General features: G+C 38.7%; 1 protein-coding gene across 19 annotated transcripts in view; it reads left to right on the top strand.

The window, feature by feature from the left end:
• The window catches only part of RBFOX1 (RNA binding fox-1 homolog 1), a 1,284,179-nt gene that overhangs the window by 498,754 nt on the left and 766,285 nt on the right, over positions 1-19,140 (top strand). The gene's annotated exons all lie outside the window — the stretch shown is intronic.

The raw sequence follows: 19,140 nt of genomic DNA, 5'->3' as shown, positions 1-19,140 counted from the left end.
GGAAGAAAATTAGTGGATTAAATTCCTCGGAGGCCATGAAAGTTTTTCCATAAACTGTAATGATTTTGGATAGAAACTACAGAAAGAGAAGAAATAAGACAAACAATATAGAAAGCTGGGTATATGAATAGTTGCTATGAAAAATAAGGGGTTGTGACAGAATGTGTGATGTCTTAGCAAACAGCACAGTGCAATCTAACTTTTCTGAGTGACCATAATGTTACAGACAGACCCTATAAAATTTGAACTGATGGAAGTTATTTGAAATAGAGTGTTGTATTATACCAGTGAAGTAGTACAGCAAAACTGAAGGGTTTTAATTCTGAGACGTATCAGTGTATTAATTGACATTATCCAGCAACATAGAAAGAAAGCCTTATATGAGAAAATCATACGGGATTTTTTCAGGTAATGAATGCTTTTGTGATTGGGATTTAACAAATGCCATTGAATACTTGTGCATTATTGCTTTATTGATACAGTTACAGTATATACCAAACAGGGATTTTCCTCAATTGCAACTAACTTGCATAATTAGGAAAATAAAACTAAATTTTTTTTTTTTTTTTTAAGATGGCTTGACTGGCTTGACTGTTAATTATATCTTGGCTCCCTACATCAGAAAATGAGCACTATTTACCTGTGTGTTGAAAAACTGATAATCAGTACCATTGAATTAACAGCTACTAATTGCTTTTAGTGTCTCTGAAACATAATAGCTGTTTCCTGCTGAGTTTTTCAAACAGTTGTGGTTTGATAAAGTAGAGTAAGAATTGCTGACATGGTACATAACATCTGCCACAGAACCAGGAATTCACATCAGTTTCCTGGAAGTCTTATGTATATGTATTTTGTGTCTCTAATGTAATTTCTTACCTTCCAGAGATGATAAAGCGTAAATAAATATAAAAAAATGGAGAAGCATATACAATAGCTTTTCTGGTATTATAATATCTTTTGGCAAGTGGTTGAGTTAATAATGTGCTGTTATAGTAGGATTATTCTGTCTTTTTGGATAACGGGCAAAGGATAAACGTACAAGTGTATTAGCCAGAACCGTTCAAGCAGGTATTTAGTCTGTGGTTAGTGGTTTGGCATCCAGGTGTTGAAAGACGAAGTGCAATGTTTGCAATTATAATTTTCAAAGCCTTATTTTCATTAAAGAGCAATTGTGTGGATTTCTGTATGTTTTGAGTGTTAAGAGGAGCTCTGAACATTGAGACCCTTCCTGAGCAGCCAAAAATACAGACTTGAAACACTGCTAGGAATGCCATTTTGAAACTTTTGGTCAAAGTTTTAAACTGTGAATCTAACACCTGCATAGTTACCCCAGGGTGCCCCGATAGTCTATGAGGCTACAGAAAATTTGATTTTGAGACAAAACAAAATTTGTAAATCCTTTGTATGAAATGATGCCTAACCATCATGCAGTGTTTCTGATGACACTGCTACTTGGAAAACATGGTTGTGATTAATAAATGACTCCAGACTGCTTTTATTGTAACAGTAGACTGTGCTATAAACAGGAATGGGAAAAGATGATTACATTTAATAGGGTAGCAGCTGTAAGGGTGCCATTATATTAAGTGACTTAATGAATACTGATCTTGAAGCAATAAATCAAAATGCAAACAATCTACTCTAATCAAGTAAGCAGAATATTTCAGATACTTACATTATATTAAATGAACACTTCAATCAAGGTATGTACCTGCACGTGTTCCTGTTTGATCTAGTTACTGTTTGTGTAACATTATTTTAGGTTATATATTTGATGCAGACTTACACTTCCCCCCCCCATTTTCTGGGATTTTTTGCGTGTGTTTAGGGGCTTTTGGTGGTGGTGGCGGCAGCATGGTTTTTTGGTTGGTTTGGTTGTGGTTTTTGTCTACTTGCTTTATGTAATGAAGTTGCTTGCAGAATAGTTAACAGTCCGTGTTATATCCTGTCCTGGTACTGAAGAATTTTCTAAAGAATGATCAACAGGAAGGTGATTGTGAAAGCTATGGCAGCAATTTTTTTCACATTGGGGTGGCTTTTTCTAAGTGTCTGCATTTACAAATTCATTTAGGGGTGTTTTTGTATATGTATACATATGTGTCTATATGTGTGTGTATGCACACGTGTGTACACACAGGTAGTGTGAGTTGCTACCTGCTAGTGCAGAAATTGAAAAGAAAAAATTGATAGTACCATCATTTTCTGGGAAACTGGTATCTGCTCCAACATAATATATGTAAATATATAATTTGGAAATAAAAAGGAAATTACATTTTGTATGCTGAGATTCTAATTCTGGTGTCTCTTGTGGGATTATAAAAGTGTTTCACAGTCCGAAAGCAGTTTGATTAGGTTAAGTCTTGACTATGCATACAGTAAGGTTCTGGAGAGTTTTTACAATGCAAAGTCATAAGTACTTACCTCTGTCTTTGCAAAATGCTGGTCCTAGCTTTTGTAGTTAGTATTTACACACCTTGACTTTTCCCCATTTATTTCCGTTTGAGCAACTATTTAAACTTCATCAAGATCTATGGTACAGGTAAATTGACTTACTGGCCAAACCAGTGAACCTGCAAGAGAGAGGGCAGTGATGAGTGTAGGGGGTTTTCTGAGCCAGGCTTGCATTTGAGAGTTGCCTGAGAATCCATCACTGAAGAAAGAATCAGGAGGTACTTATTATATATATTTGCTCAGTTTATGCTTTGGAGGTGGTGGTGGTTTGATTTTTGTGTTTTTTTCATTTGTGGTAGATTGGTTTTGGTTGTTGTCTGGTTTTGTTTTTGTTGTTTTTTTTTTTGTTGGGCCAGAGTTTGCTGTTTCTGTATAAGAAGTGGAAAGTAATACTTGTGAGGCTTTTGTAGCTGATTTAATTATTCAGAGGTCCTCAGTGTCAGACTCTTCCTTTTATTTTGGAAATGGACTGATGTTTTTGCCTCACAAATCATTCAACTCTGCTTCTGGTGTCTCTAGCTTTTTCTGGGATCAGAAACATGCAGTTGACCCACTTCTTGATAGTTCCACAAGAGCAAACTTGATGCTTAATGGCAGAATTAGAAAGAAATAAAGAGCTATCATAATTTCATAGGCTGCTTGTCAAAGCTGTGACTAGCAGGTGGAGGTCTGCATTGTCTGTTGGTAGATTAAAGAGGATGGAAATGTATTCATTTTGATGGTAGCTGAGAGATGGACTGCCTTTGGATTAACAGAATAACAGAAGAGCTGTTGTTCAGGAGTGTTGTGTCCCAACTAGAAGGAAGTGCAGGAGGAGGGCCAGGAGACCTCCATGGATGGATAAGAAGTTGCTGAGGAAACTTAGAGGGGAAAAAAAGAGGCTGATAAAAGGCGGAAGCAAGGACAGGCGAACTGGGAAAAATACGTGGATGTTGTCCGGGATGCTGGGGACCAGGTTAGGAAAGCTAAGGCCAGGTTAGAATTAAACTTGGCTAGGGATGTGAAAGATAACATGAAGGGATTCTATAGTTACATTGCAAATAAAAGACAGACTAGGGACAGTGTCGGCCCCCTCTGGAAGTTATCAGGAGAATTGGCTACCCTGGATTTGGAGAAGGCTGAGGTTCTTAATGACTTATTTGCCTCAGTCTTCACTGGAAAATGCTCTGACCACACCACCCAAGCCTTGGAAGGCAGATGCAGGGACTGTGAGAATGAAGACCTTAGGCCCACTGTAGGAGAGAATCTGGTTTGAGACCATCTTAAGAATCTGAATGTGCACAGGTCAATGGGACCTGATGAAATCCATCCTCGGGTCCTGAAGGAGCTGGTGAATGAAGTTGCAAAGCCACTGTTCATCATATTTGAAACATCATGGCAGTCAGGTGAAGTTCCCGATGACTGGAAAAAGGGAAATATAACCCCCATTTTCAAGAAGGGGAAAATGGATGACCCGGGGAATTACAGCCCAGTCAGTCTCACCTCTGTGCCTGGCAAAATCTTGGAGCAGATTCTCCTGGAAGGCATGCTAAGGCACATGAAAATCAACAAGGTGCTTGGTGACAGCCAGCATGGCTTCACTAAGGGGAAATCCTGCCTGACCAATTTGGTGGCCTTCTATGATGGGGATACAGAACTGATGGACGGGGTAGAGCAGCTGACGTCATCTACCTGGATTTGTATAAAGCGTTCGACACTGTCCCACATGACAGCCTTATTTCTAAATTTGATGGATGGACCACTCAGTGGATAAAGAACTGGCTGGATGGCCGCACACAAAGAGTTGTGGTCAATGGCTCAATGTCCAGCTGGAGACCAGTAACGAGTGGTGTCCCTCAGGGTTTGGTGTTGGGACCGGTCTTGTTCAACATCTTCGTCGCTGACGTTTACAGTGGGATTGAGTGCGCCCTCAGCAAGTTTGCCGATGACACCAAGCTGTCTGGTTGATATGCTGTAGAGAAGGAATGCCATCCAGAGGGACCTTGACATGCTTGTGAGGTGGGCTGATGCCACCTTCATGAAGTTTAACCATGCCAAGTGCAAGGTCCTACACCTGGGTCGGGGCAATCCCAGGCACAGCTACAGGTTGGGTGGAGAAGAGATTCAGAGCAGCCCTGTGGAGAAGGACTTGGGGGTGTTGGTTGATGAGAAAATGAACAAGAGCTGGCTTCAATGCACGCTCACAGCCCAGAAAGCCAAGGTCTAAGGAGGTGATCCTACCCCTCTACTCTGCTCTGGCTTTTCAGAATGTGCAAGATGTAAGAAGCAGTCAGGAAGAAATCCAGCTATTTCTGGATTAGGCAAGCACAGATCCTCTGCCTGAGCATGCACATATGTACCATTGGTTTAGCTGGGTGGGTTTTACTGAGATGCTTTTTTATTGGTCCAACAGTAGAAAAAAGTTGTATCAAATAATGTTGGTATAGCTGTGGTATAATTGGCTGTGGCTGTCACAAATTGCAAGGTGCTTTTATGAAGTGCCGTACTGTAGGCGTGAGGACAGATGTCAAGGGGTTTGATGTTCACTATATTTAGTTAACATCTTGAAGAAACTGGTGGAACAGTAATGAACTAATTTTCCTGTGTATCCAGTCCTATGTCTATTAAGAAATAGAGAAGTACAGTGGGACTTGAGGCTTTCGGCTCTATCTTGACATATTTTTGTTCTTATTTTGTTCTTGCTCTTCCCTTGTCAGTGCCCCATGGCACCAAAGCTGTTGGAGGTCAGAGTGCATCTGAATGATGCTCTTAGTCTTGTGGTTTAGTTGTAGGTAATGCTGGAAGGAACAGGGACTTGGACTCAGTGATCTTATGGGTCCCTTCCAACTTGAGATATCCTGAGGTTCTAGTTAAACCATTTACATCAAGGGGGAGGGGGACTGGGTATGATTTAGATTGTACTTCCTGATAAAACCTGATAGATAGTAACTTTTGTTTTGTGAGCAGAGCTACCTTCATATGTTCAAACTGCAGTTCTGGACCCAGAATTGGAGGCCAGTCAAAAAGTATTCACTGACATTGCTCCAAACTTCTGTCAATTGTAATGAATAAAGCATTAAACTGCCAGTTGTAAGTTCCAGTTACTGTAGAGTCTAAGAGTACCTTTCATGTCACCTCCAAATGCTGCATACTTACTTTTAAAAAAGAACAGATTCTGGTTTACTACTTTTTAAATTATGTTGCTGCAAAACCCAGACAGGCCATAAGCAGTTAGCAGTGCAAGAAGAATTGTTCATATTGAGACTATCAGTCTTTTGTGCACTGACATTGATGTCACCTGGTTGTAAAAGCTCGGTTGACAGTGAGCTTTTATAGTCAATCTCTTGAAGTACAAAATGCCGTATTTCAGAATCTGTCATTAAAAGCACCTCTGTTTTGTAAGAGCAGCACATCTTTAATTCTCTCATAATGGAATTCCCCATAACAGATGAGACAGGCCAAAAGCTCAAAATATTATTATAAGAGGGAAAATGGCTTGAAGTGCTTTATATTTAGTAATCCTTTTATTATTTCCAAATTAGAAGTTAATCTTAGAGTGAGTGAACTATTGTTTTCTAAGTTCACTTTTATGATTTTTATGCTCAGAAGTCAAGTTCCTTTCCAACGTCATTTTCAAAGGTGTTTCAGCAAAGGAAAGTTATTTTGAATAATGGAGCCAAAACCTAATCACTTTGAAGCTAATACTCTGTCCTGTGTCACAAATGTTTGCTGCTTTGCTGCTGGCCACATTGTAATGACTGGTGTGATTAATTGTGCAAATAATCCTGAGAAGGGGGAAGCCCTTCAGGTCCATGGCCTATTGCTTGTTTTCTGTATTATCCAGATAGAGGTGATAAAGTCCTATGCAGGTATAGTGATGGCATTCTACCAGTCCATAAACTTTAACTGAGCTTATGAACACGTATTGGTTTCAAATGTGGTTTCTCATGGTAAATGACAGTTAACTAAATAATGCCAACATTTTTATTTATGTTCTGTTCGTGTCTGTTCTGTGTTGTAAACCCACAAAGCCCTCTCAGTGCAGTACTGCTGCATCTGAGATAAATGGACATGAATGATTGCTTTCAATAAGATGGGGTAAGGTGTGCCAAGAGAATGGTAAGGGGGCTGGAGCACCTCCCGTATCAAGACAGGCTGGGAAAGTTGGGGCTGTTCAGCCTGGAGAAGAGAAGGCTGCGTGGAGACCTCATCTGAAGCATCTGAAGGGGACTTACAAGGGTGCTAAAGAGGGAATCTTCATCAGGAACTGTAGCGATAGGACAAGGGGTGATAGGTTTAAGCTGAAACAGGGGAAGTTCAGATTGGATATAAGGAAGAAATTCTTTATTGTGAGGGGGGTGAGGCACTGGAACAGGTTGGGCAACAAAGTGGTAAATGTTCCATTTCTGGTGGTGTTCAAGGCCTGGCTGGACAGAGCCCTGATTTACATGGTCTAGTGTGAGGTGTCCCTGCCCATTGCAGGGGGCTTGGAACTATATGATTTTAAGGTCCTTTCCAACCCTGTTTTATGATTCTATGATTCTGTTTGTGTTAGTGATTTGCCCAAAATATACACTTTTATATACAATTTTAAATAGTGTCTTTTAACTTCATGTGTAGAGTTCCTTGTAAGCCCTTTTTTCTGACTCTCTTGGAAGAATGGGTGAGGTGAAGTATGGAAAGCTTGTCAAATACATTGCATTGCTGCAATGGCTTGGCTGAAGGTATTACTGAATGGGATTGCAAAAATGTATTTTTGTATTTAATGCTTTTTTGTTTCCTAATGGCTAAGCTGAAAATAGTGATATCTGCTAAATTTTAGTATTTGAAATAAAAGAAATCATTCCCCTTCTCTGGTAACCCCGTAGTGATTGTAGAAGGAGATCTTGGAAAAGTAGTATGTGGTCCCTAAGTGCAAAATGATTTCATTCAGGTGAAGCTATATGAAAAAGTTCCTTTTCCTCCTGACTCCTTAAGTCAAAGAAAATTCTGAGAATCAGGACAAGAGAAAGGATATGCCTCTTGTAACAGAACTCAGCTACTGACTGGAGTTTTCTTTTATTCATTCTTTTCATCCATTCATTCCTTGATAAAAAAATCTGCATTAGAGCAAACTGAAAACTAAGATACTGGTAACATGATGGGGAACTGGTGTTAAACTTCAATCCCTTGGAACACAAAGCTTCTCAAGTCTCTTCATCAAGATGCTTCTCCTGAATAATAAGGGCATCTCTGAATTAATTGTGTTTGAGTTTACATTTCCTCTGTCTCAGTTTGTCTCGTACATTGGAGGCGAGAGGAGTCTTTGTGCCTGTAAGAGTATTAATATGCTCTAACAAATTAAACACTATCTGGTTTTATGTCATTATAAAATCAATGTTTCTTATTGATTCAGGTAAGCCCCAGACATTATTTTCCTCTGAAGGAAAGAGTAATGAAAATACGTAATTTGTCAGTAAATATGTTTTATGCACCCCCCCTTTATTTTTTTTTTCTCCTATTCTAGTATTTTTGGCATGTATGAAGTTGTCACTAATTAATCTGGCAGCAAAACTGTAATGATTTCTTTCTAAATGTCTGAGAAAGTAGGAAATAAAACAAACAGAAAAGCAGCTTGAAGCAATTAGGGCAGTTAGTCTAGAAAAAAGACCTGCAAGCATTCCCCTCCAGGAGCGCACACTTCCCAGACATGTTACAGTTTGAAAACATACCCTGGGAGGCTTTCACATCAGTTATTCACCTGCGCATCCAAGCAGCTCATAGAAATACTATTTATGGGAGAGAATCTGACATCATCAGTATGTCGATACACATGTTACCTTGATAGAAATAACATTCGAGACAGAAAACATTAAATAATTTATAGGTATTTTAAATTAAACTGTTTACCTGGAAATTCAGCAGGTTTGCAGATCAGTGTTTCTTACAATGCACTGAAGAAACAATATCAAGCAACCCACATTATTCTAATAGTAATTTTATTATTAACTTAGCATAGCTGAATAAGGGGGATTGAAAACGCTGCAGCTGCCGTATGCCTTTCTTCTCATCTTCTCACCTTTTCTCTTGCCATTATCAATTGTATGATATTTAAAAATATATTTTCTTCACATATGTGCCTGTTAAAATGGTTAAAGCTGAAACTAGAATGATAATGTGAAGACTGACTAGTTACAACTTTCTTAGGCTGCATTATTCAGTTACGTCTTGCTTAGGCTGAATTTAAATTGCTCATCTAATAGTGAAAGACTTCCTGTTTCTTTTCTCAGACTGTTGCTCTTTCAGTTCCTCCACAGAACTGTTGATATGCGTGTGAAATATCCAGAGATGTATTAAAAGCCTGATAAGAGCCTTTGAAAGTGCCAGGCAGTCACTGTGAAATCCTAGAGGCTGATTTTATTCATGTTTTTTTAAACATATGTGATGCTTTTCCAAAAGTTACTTCATCATCTTTGTTCTTTTGTTTGAGTTCTAGCTTCCTGCATTTTTCCTGTATTAGGAAAATAGGTGATCTTTGACACTCTTGTAAGCTGCTACAAATTGCTGTAATTTGGAACTACTTTCAAATTACTTAGGTATGGGTTACTGAGTCCCATATGGACTAGACTTTCTATGCAATATTATGGATATCTGATTTTGAGGGAAAGGCAGGTAATTCTTTGTTTTTGCTTTTTGTCTTAAACATTTATTTTATAAATGATCTTGTTCAGGTTGGCTGGAGAGAAAATATTTCAGGAACGGTTACAAATACTCAATTTGTGCAATGTGTAGGGGGTTACCAAACCTGGCAGTGACAAGGCTGTTGTATGCACTTACGGGAGATCGGTGACTTGATAACAGAAAGAAAGTTTCCCAAGAAGACTGAAGTTCAGAAATTTTTACTGTAGTAATTTCATACCTTGATTGTTTTGTATATGGATGATGAACCACATTGAGCTGCCCAGTAAGACAGCCGTGGGCTGGCTGTGTTTGCTGTTAACATGGGACTCTGGCTGGCAGAAGCTCTAAAAACAATACCCATACTGTGAATTGTCATTATCACCTGTGATACCTGCCTTTTTCTTCAGTCCAACTATACTTGTTAATTTCTTGACTCTTCTAAGGTGTTATGTAAATTCAGTGTGGGGTTTTTCTCTGTGGACGCCTTTCTCGTATTATTTTTGAAGGCATTATTATCATTTGCTCAGTGGGAAGAGTTGGAAGCTGACCCCAGCTGCCCAGAGGAATATTCCAGACCATATGGTGTCATCTCAGCATATAAATTAGTGGGAAAGGTGGCCAGGGGCTGCTGTTGGGGAATAGGCTGGACATCAGTTGGTGTGCAGTTGGGGTGGTGGTGAGCAATTGGGGTTCATTTGCATCACTTATTTCTTTCTTGGATTTTATTTTTCTTACTGTTTGTTATCTTTTAAAGTATAATTTTAATTATTATTTCAGTTATTAAACTGTTCTTATCTTAACTTGTGAGTTTTCTTTCTTTTACCGTTCTGATTCTCTCTCCCATCCTGCCAGGGAGTGAGTGAGTGGCTGTGTGGTTCTTAGTTACTGGCTGGGTTTAAACCATGAGAGGCCAGGACATATTGAGAAGAATCATGGTGCTTGGTTTTATCTGGACAGGCATTACTGGTCTGAGGTGTTGTTCAGCTTTTGAGAAGATGGTGGGTTCAGCTTCTGAGGCTACAGTGTTCTTCATGTTATAACCAACAACTGGGGAATTGGTTATCACCATCATATTCCTTTTACTGACAAATTATTGCCTGTAGCTCATTTACACAATCAAATTGTATAGTGGAAATATTGAGATGTAAAATGTGGCCAGTTTTCAACTTAGTTCATAATTGGTATAGTTCAGGAGTTCCAGAGCTTACCATGCTTTTGTGGCAGTAGAAGCAGCTCTTGTGTCTGTGCGCAGACATGAAAAGGTCTTTAGATGTTTAGATGTCTTTCATCTCCCAGTCTCCCAATCTCATTTTGAGAATTCAAGATCTAACCTAGTTCCATTTTTTGCCTTTTTCACAAAAGCTTTATTTCTATTCTGATGCACCCATCCTGTCTTTGGAAATTATCTGATGTTTTATACAAAAAAAACCACAACAAACAAGCAAGTTTCCAAGTACAGTCACACGTGCACAATTTGAAACTATTGGTACTTCTAAAGAGTAACAGGAGACAATGGCTTTGTTTTTCTCTTCAGATGTGTTTGAACATTGCAAAGTAGTCATAATTTTGGGTTTAATATCTTGACACTCTGATTCTGCAGTGGGTATTCATTTTCTGAATGTCTGTGGTTAGTCATTTCATACACTTATATACAGCTTTTATTCAAGTAAATTTTCTCTCTATAATCTGGCATTATGCTTCTTGGTTTCGAATGCTGGCTTGTGCAGTGGGTTAGTATTCCCGAGGTGTGATACCCTGATGGCCTGCACAGTTCAACTGTTAACTTATGTAGGGCCTTTTGGTTTGGTTTGTTTGTTTTTTTTTTCTTATAGAGGTGGAGTTAATACCTCACTTGGATTACTTGTATGCCAATTTTTTCACTTTGTTTCACTGTGCAATGGAATACCTATTAGGAGTTTAAAGCTTGTATCTCTTTCAAAGACTTATCAAGTTATAACATTCTGTTCAGTTTTGTCTGCCAAAATGTTTTCTAGCAGTAGAAATCTGCTGTTAGCTGGCTATGGACTTGTTGGAAGATGTTTAGATTTTTGGCATTTGTGACATTATAATTAGTGAAATGATTTAAAAATTAAGATGTGTAGTCGATGATCAGTTGGTCAGTGTGTAAATTTCCCAGGTAGATTAAATCCCTTAGATTTTGTGCTCCTATTTTATGGAAAATATTTTTCAATTTCCGTATACTAATGAAAAAAATAAATCCATAGGTCAGATTCTTTACACTGACACATAGTACACTCACTAAGAGGAAGGAAGCTATTCTGTATTGACACCTGTCTGACTAAGAGCACAGCAAAAATCATTGTCTGGGTTACAGGGCTGTGAGCAAAATGTATTTCATAATGTTCATAAACTTGCAGCTATTGACAGTTTATAAATATCATACTGCAGGAGATACAGATGTTATTTCTGAGAGAAAAAAACCTCAAGATTGCTTTACAAATGATACCTATCCGTGGCACAAATGAAGGCAGTCAGCTGGTTTGTAAACTTTAAAATTTGGGTTCAAGAAGCTTGTTTGATCTGTCCTTTGTCCTTAATTACAAATACAATATTACTTATGTAGTGTCTTTGAGAAAAGGGCTTCTCAAAGCTGATAAAAAAATTGAGTTAGATACTGTAGATTAGTTTTTAGTAACTTCCCTTGCACAAACAATTCAAATTTATATTCTTTCTCTATAGGCTGGTTTATATTTCCATAGTAGGAAGCATAAACTGTAGACAGTATGTCTATTTTATGTTAGTACCGATGCTGGAGTTCAATGTTAGGCTGCCATGACTGATGATATCTTTGTTTTCTGTATTATTCTTTCTCCTCAAATAAAAGGAGCTTGTTTGTATTTTAATTTTTGGTCTAGTTACTGTATAGTGAGTAGGACTTTCGAAGTATTGCTTGGTATTTTTATTTTGTGAAGTTAAAAATCCCTTTGGACTGTCATTCAAATTTCAAGGGGATTATGCAACAAAGAGGTGTTGGGTGTAGGATGTTGCCTTTTTTTCCTTATGAAATAGCTTTTTATAACAAGTGTGTGCTTTTATTTCTCTTGTTCTCAGTGAGGGATCAGCTGTATGAGTGATACAGAGCTGGTAATTTTTATATCGAAGTTATTCACTAGAAGGTAATAAAAATGAGTTACTCATGTTTTGCATCCCCATATCCATTTCAAAGTCTTGCCATTTACTTTAGATGACTCACAGGCTCCTGGGGCAGGTATAAAGCATGCTGTGGTGTATGGCAGCTCACCTCGACAATTACTGGATCTGTCCTGGGCCTCACAGCCACCAGAGCAGACTTGGTGACCCATATCTCAACCATTCACTTAATTTGATGGAAGGCTTCTGTGTCTCCTTTCACCTTTAAGACTCCAGTCCTCAGTCCTCTGGGGTATCACAGGTCAATGCAGGATCGCAAATTGGCATGTAAATGTTTCAGAGCAAAACTACGACTTCAGTGCGGATCCTCACTGGAGTAAAGCAATCAATTTGGGTGAAGAAAACCCTCAAACAAAACAAAAACCTAAACTTGAATGAAGTTTGGAACACTGAGAGTGCTCACAGGGATTTCTAATTCAGTCCACTGGCAAACTGTATTAATATCCTGAATAATTCTTAGATAAAGATAAGCAACATTTAGCTTTTCATGTCTCACAAGAAAGGCTGAGACTTTATAATGTAGAAATATCACACTATATTATGCTGAAATTAGGCATTAGACACAGTGATGAATTGGTAAAATGACTGTCTTCAGACCTCGCTGAAAGTCGTGTAGGACTTGGGTCAGAATATTGAAATTACTTGCAGAAAGCTTCCTGTTTCTGCAACATAATCTAATCTGCAAATTCTTTATATGTTCTTGATGCCAAAGCTATATGGGATTTGCTTACTTAATCCTGTGATATTTTGCTACTTTAGGTTATATTTTTTACATTTTTAGATCCATTTCATATATTCTTCTATTCATGAAGAGTACTGAACAAATTCAGAGTAATAACACTAAGCACGATTAGCTGAAATTTTTGGTGAGGTAGAAAGCTACTTCCTTAGGATAGAATGTGCATCATTCTGTGTACCACTAAAGCGGTCAAGAAGAGGGGCTTGGAGTGGCTCAGTGTCTCCATCCTTGGAGCTGTTCCCAGCTCACCTTGGTGAAACCCTGAGGGGCCTACTCTACCTGCACCAGTGTCAGCAAGGCCTTGGACCAGAGACACCTGGCTCTCTCCTGACCAACAGCATGGTATGAGTCTACCATTCTGGAATAGAAATGTTGATAGAAAACAGTATGAATGTGTTACTGTATGTATATGTATATTTGTGTTATATAGGTCATTGAAATAGTATAATCTTACCTTGTAAATACTTGCAGTTATTTGTTTTTCCTTTTTGTTCTTTACGTTTTGCAAACAACTTCTTTTCTTTTAAAAAGGTGCATGGACATAGATGTTGGGATTTTTTTATATATATTTTTTTCCCCCAATATTGAAATAAGCACATCAGTTGTTAGAATAGAAATCCATGTAAATAATTTGTGCTTACATGTGTAATAATGATGGTGATAATTTTTCTGCCTCCCCTTTTTTAGTTAAAAGGGTTCTTCTAGTTGATTTTTACCACCCGAATCATCTATTCTTAATATATTTCCTTTATTCTCACTCAACACTGTTTACAGATTTTTATTTCTGTTGCTGTTACTGATAAGGTGCTTCTTCAGACTGGATAGAGTTTACATCAGCAAAATCTGTGAAATTCATCATATACACAACTAAAGTTAGAATGGAAAATACGTACTTTTGTGTTGTTTGCACGAACTGTAAACTTACTGAGAGCTGTAACATTACTTTAAAATTGTTTCTTGTACGAGATGAAATGACTTATAAAAGCCTATTCTAGTTGAAACTGTGCTTTCAGTAATATATTAATATGTCAGGAAAAAGTAGAATAAATAAAACCTGAACTTGATGAAGAGAAAGGAACAGGCTAATTTAGCACTGAAATTATTCTGGAGTAGATCTTTAAGTATTTCCAGGAGAGGAACTTGTTTCTAGGTTTGAAACTCAAATGTTTCAGCCTGTTTTAAAATCCGTTTCTCTTCAGTGACAGTGCTATTTCATTTCAGTTCCTCACACTGGAATTCAAATGAAACTGTGTTTCCTAGAATTTTTTCCCAATGATGATCAGAGGTCTAAAGGATTGGTGTGTGCTCTTAGATGGCTTATACATAACCAGGGTGATTCAGAACTTTTATTTAAAATAGTGTCTTACTGTGCCTTGCATTGTGTGTTACAAAAACTGAGCAGAGTGTCTATTAAAATAGCAGGATACTGACAACAGTTTCTCCACCAGCAGTTGCTTTTGGCATTCTGTTAATGCGATCCAACTTCTCCAGCACAAATTACCTTAGAAATCAGGTGCTGAATAATGTGGTATGCTGAACCAAATCAATTCCTTGTGTAGCTTCCATTAACAGTGAAAATCTACTCAGATGGACTTGATTCAGTGCAATTTGAGTTAGATGTTATTACCTCCCATGTTTTAATAATGTGTTAAAATCTCTTTTTTGTCTGAGGGAAAAGATTTGTTTGAGAATAAATAATTTTACAAGATGGTAACTTGGTAGTTTGATTTTCAGTGTTCTGGGTAGTTTTTTGCCTGATTCGCTGGAGCATGAGCCAGTTAAACTGGCCACCTCAGCTTTTCATAGGTCTTTCCCTGTAGAAGAACAGAGCTGCAAGTGGCAGACTGGATAATTTTGGAACGGGGGGAGGTTTTTGTTCATTTGTTTGGCAAGCACACAGGCATATGTTACCTGTATGTTAGAATGTAGGTTTTTGTTTTGTCCTTTCAGTGTTGGGGGCCTGTTCTGCAGAGATAAAACATGTATCTTGGCTCAGATGAACACTGAAAGTTGAGGACTGCTTGGGTTACAAATAGTTGACACAATACACAGGTATTGTCACTTTACAAGTGTGAGACTGCAAGTAGTACATAAATCAGTGCACTTTATAGGTGCTTAGTGCTGCAAAATGGTTAGGCCATGCAGATAAACGTTTGTCCCTGTGCTCCATCCATTCTCATTTAAAATTGGAAACCCACTGATTTTGGTGCTGATTCAGTTTCTTCTGTAAAACAGAGCATCGACTCAGCAGTATACCTGATTAGACAGTAGTGCACTTGGGTGATGGTTATAAAAATTACCCAGTGTTGAGGAGGTTAGTATATCTTCATTGTTTACTCCTCTTTGGTCTCTCCTGCTGAGTTGGCCAGTGGTTACCTGATACCTTTACTCGGACATGTGATGCTTGAACTGGTGCTGAAACCAACTGGTAGCTCATTCCTAAAGCCTCCCATGAGATATGAATCAGGGAACTGTGAAAGAACACCCCTTCTGCCCTTTCCCCAGCAGAAGCCCCAGGGCTGGTGTGTGTGCAAGTACTAGTATCAGCAGAAAGGCAGAAAGTGGAAGTGCCCCTTGTGACAACAGTGAGAATTTATGTGGCATCAGGGTGATTTGCCTGACAGCATGTAGTTCCCAAGTACAGTCCTCTGAGGTAGTACATGGATCTATTACCTTTACTGAAAAAAAGGAAATAATTTACACTGTGAATAGTGCTGTGAAAGTCAACAGGAGAAGGAAAATGCCATTCAGCACAAAAGCTGACAAAATCTGATTGTTAAGTACCAGTCAGTACATTAAACTTCATCTCTCTCTAAAGAGTGAGGAGAGAGAAATACCTTGTATAATACAGAGACATGTTACAGAAGACAGATGCCAAATGAATACTTCATAAAACTTGTATAGTTTACTGCATTTTGTAGTCATTAGACTGCCTTTTCTGTCTGCCCTTCATTGTGACAGCTGCAGTGTGTCATAGACCTTAAATCAACAAAAAGCAGTAGACTGACTATCTTACTCTGGTTGGCAAATTGCTGCTTTTAAAATCTGTGGTTTTTAGAGGTGGCTTCCCCAGCAGACCATCTGGCTTGACTGTGCTGAGACTCATTTTTGTTTGCAAATTTGCTGACATCTCAGCAAAAACACACCGTGATTAGGAAATGAACTTAATTCTGATGCTGAAGTTCTTTCTGTTCGTATGCCGGGAAGGAGAAGAGATTGGCAAAAGTAGTAGTAGAGTGAAAGAAAGATTGAAATCCTGATTATCAATTGGAGAAATAATTGGTATGGTGAGCAGTGATTTGTATACTGAAAGCAGCCCTTGGAAGCAGAGGGAGGGTGATGTAGAACAGTTGGCCAAAATTACTTGTGACTTTGTTTGGAAGATTGATGTGTATGATTGATATAAACATGTTTAAAAGGTTTAAAACAGTTTCTAGTACAGTCTGTGATTGGGTCTGCAGCTTGTTCTACTGACGTTGGAAGCCAGTGGAGAGTTACAAATGGCTTCTGGAAGCTTCTTGAGGAGCATATTATTTAGAAAGCCATTTTAAAGTTGAGAAATATTAAATTGTAGTATGGGAAGTGGTTATTGACTTGTTCTCAAACTGACACTGAAGCAGAAGGTTCTCCATCTGACTGATGAAGTCTGGACTTTTGCCATATCAACAGTCATATTCCATGAGACCACAAAATGTCAATACTTGTTCATGGCCACTAAGTCTTTGAGATCCCCAAATCTCTCCCAGTGTAATAAGGAGGAGCTCATTCTCCTTGCACCCACTAAGTGCTGGAGACTAAGGAATGAGCTAAAAGGTTTGTCAGGAACACTTCAGAATAAGCAAAATCTTCAGAGCTAAATACACTCATCATTCAAACCAACTAAAAATCATCAAAATACAAGTTGAAACCAAGGTTCTCAAATAATTGCATTTCTGGAATTTGAGGGATTTTCAAAACCTGGAAATTTACAATAACAATGTCCTGGGTTCAGCAGTAGCAGTCATGTTTCTCCTCCTTGGTAGCTGGTGCAGTGCAGTGTTTTGACTTTCGGCTCGGGAACAGAGCTGATAGAGATGTTTTGGTTTGGCCAAGGACCTTGTGAGCCTCATGCTCTGCCAGGGAGGAGGGGAAGCTGGGAGGAAGCAGAGACAGGACACCTGACCCAAACTGACCAAAGAGGTATTCCATACCACAGCACATCATGCCCAGGATGTAACTGGGAGTTAGCCGGAAGGGCTGGGAGACTGCAGGGTTGGAGGAGGTATCGGTTGGAGCTTGGTCGGGCTTGGGGGGCGAGTTATCGGTCAGCGGGTGGTGAGGTGTTGTATTCTCTTCCCTTGTTATTTCCTTTATCATTATTATCATTGGTGGTAGCAGTAGTGATTTGTGTTATACCTTAGTTACTAAACTGTTCTTATCTCAACCCGTGGGAGTTGCATTCTTTTTGATTCTCCTCTCCGTCCCTCCGAGAGCAGGGGGAGGGCAAGAAAGGGGGGGAAGTGAGCGAACGAATTACCTGACTGGGTTTAAACCACGACAGACAACTATAATTATTACATCACAATTTATCTTATTCTGTATGCAGAAAGAATGATGCAATCTGCCAGTTTACATCATATTTCAGTAGTTCAAAAACATAGTTGGTCAAATGTGGAGGTTGGTTTAGAAGTTTGAATACAATATGTAGGTCATTCCCTTTTTTAGTTTACCTAGAAATGGTCAGGTTAAAACTGAATTTTACCTTGTCCCTGTCAACCAGGTTGAAATAATTAACCTGAATACCTTGAAACACAAGGGTTTTCTGACTTGGTTACTAATTTGTTGTAAGGAGTCCATTAATATTTAGATTTCTTCTGTACCTGATGGAATCTGCTAATAACCTTGCACAGTGTCAAAGAAAATCATTGGCACAGTAAGGTGCTTAGAAATGGAGTTAAGGCAAATGTTCCACTCGTCCTTTGTTAAAGTAATTGGCATCTTGATTGGTTATGTAACAAGCCTTCATTTATTTGCCTTTCCTACATTGTTCTTCTACTTTTCTGTTTATTTGGAAACACCTGCAATGGGTGGTGGCAGACAGGCAAAATTTCTCAAAATTCAAAACATTTTTTTAATGTTAGCAACAGAAGACAGTTTTCTTGGCTTCCTGACTTTCCACAAACTATACCTGTCTGTGGTTTCTTCCTGCCACAGTCTGACCTGCAGAGTTTTACATTTTGGTCTCTAATGGTAAGTTGTAGGTTGGTTGGTTGTTTTCACCTCTATTTGGAAACATAAGAGCTCAGCCTTACCAACATGTCTCTACCTGAAAACAAAGGCAGAAACTGGGATATGCATTATCCATTTGGACCCAGCCACTAATTCTGTAGATCCATGGTGGGAAGCATAGCAAGTATATGGGCTTTTGTGTTCTATTTGAAATGCTTCTTTGAGAAGTTGAAGAGGAAGTGCTGAGGCAGAAGGACATCAACCCTGGGCATGTGGGGGGAGGTCTACTATTTTAGGGCATACAGTCATCCTCTCTGTTCTGCATAGTAGGTGACAGTAGCTGGTACTTTTGTTTCCTGGACTTCTTGGCTTCCTTCCTACATCTGGATGCTGTAACATTAAGTCCTTAGGATGAAGATGATATATTCAAATTTGAAAGCTGAGTTGTGTGTCCAGCCTACATACACTGAAGCTGCTGAGTGCTTGGCTTATCCAGACTGTATCTGTGTTGCAGTCCATCCAATACCTTTCAGGCTACCTAGGCAAAATCTGATCAGGGTATCATGAGCAACGCTTTGTATTCACCACACAAATCTAGTGTGGTGGGATTTGAGTGGGAGCCCTGTAGAGGTCTTTTGGTGTTATAGCTCTGTGTTGTTCAACATCTTCCTATGCAGGTAAAATGAGAAAAGAAAAAAAAACCTTTCAATTACTATCTTGTATTACTGCATGGTTAAGTTATCATTATGAATTTTACCCTAGTCTATTTACTAATTCATGTTCTGGTGAATTGGCATAGGGGTCACAAACCACATAATTTTTCTCAGCTTTAAGCAACATCAAGAAATGTAAAACTGAAGCTTCAAATCACATTTTTAATCTCAGAAAAATAGAAGTGGTGGATTTCGTATGTTCTTCAATCAGTAGCAAGC

Source organism: Pezoporus flaviventris, unplaced genomic scaffold (genome assembly GCF_033815535.1).
Source record: "Pezoporus flaviventris isolate CSIRO_AGI_PZ_B2104156 unplaced genomic scaffold, CSIRO_AGI_Pfla_v1 ptg000078l, whole genome shotgun sequence".
Lineage (NCBI taxonomy): Eukaryota > Metazoa > Chordata > Aves > Psittaciformes > Psittacidae > Pezoporus > Pezoporus flaviventris.
The sequence above is the reverse complement of the archived record's forward strand: the minus strand, read 5'-3'. Positions and strand labels throughout refer to the sequence as shown.